Source organism: Condylura cristata, unplaced genomic scaffold, assembly GCF_000260355.1.
Source record: "Condylura cristata isolate star-nosed mole 26May11 unplaced genomic scaffold, ConCri1.0 scaffold00024, whole genome shotgun sequence".
Classification (NCBI taxonomy): domain Eukaryota; kingdom Metazoa; phylum Chordata; class Mammalia; order Eulipotyphla; family Talpidae; genus Condylura; species Condylura cristata.
In genome coordinates, this window is record NW_004567125.1 from 19752707 (window position 1) to 19755328 (window position 2622).

Consider the following 2622-nt stretch of genomic DNA (forward strand, 5'->3'; position numbering starts at 1 on the left):
AACCCCACCTAGAAATGGGGAAGGGAAATAGTAATTAGGTTTCTTGGAGCTGTGTTAGTCAGATAGAAAGAGGTGGGTAGAATATTCCTATAGAGTAGCGGCAGACCAGACATGTGGAAGATTTGGCTTAAGAAAACACAAAGCTGGGGACTCTCCCTGGTGGTGCAACGGTTAAAGCGATGCAACTGGTTAAAACACCGCTCTATGAAGCTCTCCGGCCACCACAGCTTGAGTTCAATACCCGACCAAGGAGCTCACCCACATGGCGTGTCAGATCTCTCCTGACCCGCCCGCTGCTCTCCTCAGCAGTGTACTTCATCAGTCAGCCTGTTCTGCTCCTCGCTCTGTCTCCGGTGAATCCACTCACCCACCACACCTCTGGCCTGAACCCCAGTCCTGAAAGCATAAAAAAAAAGAAAACACAAAACAACAACTGTGATATTTATGCCAGAGGAAGGAAGAAGTGAAGGAATATGTCAGAGCTGAAATAGAACAACTTAGCAGAGGCCAACAAGGGACTGGGCCTGGCGAGGAACAGAAGGCAGAAGTCAGCGGGTCCACGGACCAGGTGACCAGACTGCAAGGGCACAGGTGAGGCTGTGGGTGGTTAGACATGGTGAGGAGAGAGCTTCTGGACTTTTCCCTGCCTTCTGACTGTTTTTTGTAAAGAGCCTCCAGGGTAGCGCACCCGCTGTCAGCTGAGGAAGCTGAGCCTCCCACTTAGAAGCCGCTGGGCAGCCAGCAGTGTAAACAAAGCAAAGTTTAATCCCAGTTGCCACAGAGGTGCGTGTAGTGCTGAGGACAGTTAATTAGGGCCTCCCAGGTGATAAAGAGAAGCACCACTTCCAGCTCAGAAAAAAAAAAGTAATTAAAACATATATCTATATAATAAAGTTCAGGTGCCTCTTCAAGTTAAAAATCCATCTGTTCTTTGATTTGGGCTGGGGGTAGGAGAAGGGCAGACGATGTCCATGTTGCCTAAGCAGCTGCAGAGGAAACTGCCTCCTTTGGCATTGGGGTCACCACGATGGGCCCTGACTTTCCTGTCTGACTCACACATCTCTCAGCGTTTTTCTTCTTTGAGACTGAATCTCAATGTTGCTGATCCCCATACCCACCGCCCCCCCCCAGTCCCCTTCTTTAACACCCATGATCCCCACCCCCACCCATAGTAAAAGGCTAAGATACACTGTGTTGTTCTGTTAGAGGACAGGGAGAGGGACACCCCCTGTATCCCCAAACCTGCCGGCTCTAAATAGTTTCTGCCATCCTCTGCATTAAGATAAACCATATAAGACCTTTAATGGAAAGGAACTTTAATACAATCAGTATTGAGTTTGATACCCCGTTCTGCAATACAAAAAGGATGAAGAATATAGTGTCTAAATCAAACAGCCAAAGTTACCCATCCCCTCATGGGTAAAAGTCCACCCAAAAGGAATTGGCCCAAAGCAAGGCCTGAAAGCCCTCCACCAACCTAAAGTACCTTCTGGCCAGGACCCACAGAAAAGGGTCAGAAATGGCCAGACAAGTCTGGGAGGAAAAGATCACAATCAAAATCAAGACAAATGCTGCCATAGTGAAACCTCCCTCCCGGTCCCCTCCCACGGGTCTCTCACTCACATCTGTTCCAAACAGCTCAGAACCAAGAAACAAGAGCCACTTCTTCACATGTCTCTCTGCTCCCTGTGCCTCTCTCAGGTCTCCTTCTGGCTCTCCATCCTGCTTCATTCTTCCTCATTCTCCTCTCCAGCTTCTTCTCCTCCAGGGTCAGCTCCACCCTCCTATGGGTGGAGCAGGGAAACTGGAACCTCCCCTTTTCTGGGGACCACCGTGTTACAGTTCCAGAAGCTCTTCCTTTTCTCTTTCCATGGAGCAGGGCTCAGTCCACACCCCCAGAGAGTGGTGCCATGAGAAATCCTGTGAAGAGTGTGCTTCTCAAACCAGAATCCAGAGCCAGCTCAGCGTGGTGTGTCCCTGGCCTCAGTCTCAGTAATTCCCCAAGTTCACGCTATGCTTTATTGTGTCTTGTATTTTTTTGTTTTAATCATAACCTAAAAAAACAACAAAATGACATGCCAGAATCGTAAGCAGTGTTTGGGATTCTGCGTTCATGTTTACCCTGTGCCCATGGAAGGCCTAAGTGGTGCTGAGTCTGAACAAAGGCTTCCCAGCCATGGAGACTGAATTGAGGAAAAAACAGTCATCACATCTACTGCCTCACAATGGTGCACGCCGGTCTGTACTTCATTTCTGTGCATTAGATAAGATCAATAATACAAATCTTTTCTTCAAGTAAATAAGATACTTTTAAAGAATTTTTAAATGCCATCTCATTACCACTGGCATTTGCAGCAGATGTGCTGGCCATTTGGAGTAATTTTGAGAACTGATTGTCCTCAACTAGCAAACACAGCCCTAAACTTACCAATATTCTTTTTTTTTAAAGATTTATTTATTTGTGCATACAGAACTGGGGTACAGGCCAGAGGTGCAGGGGTGGTGAGAGGATTCACTAGAGAGAGTGGGGAGCAGAACAGGCAGATTGATGAAGTACACTGTTGAGGGGAGCAGCGGGCAGGTCAGGAGAGGTCTGCTGCGCCATGTGGGTCACCTCTGGGG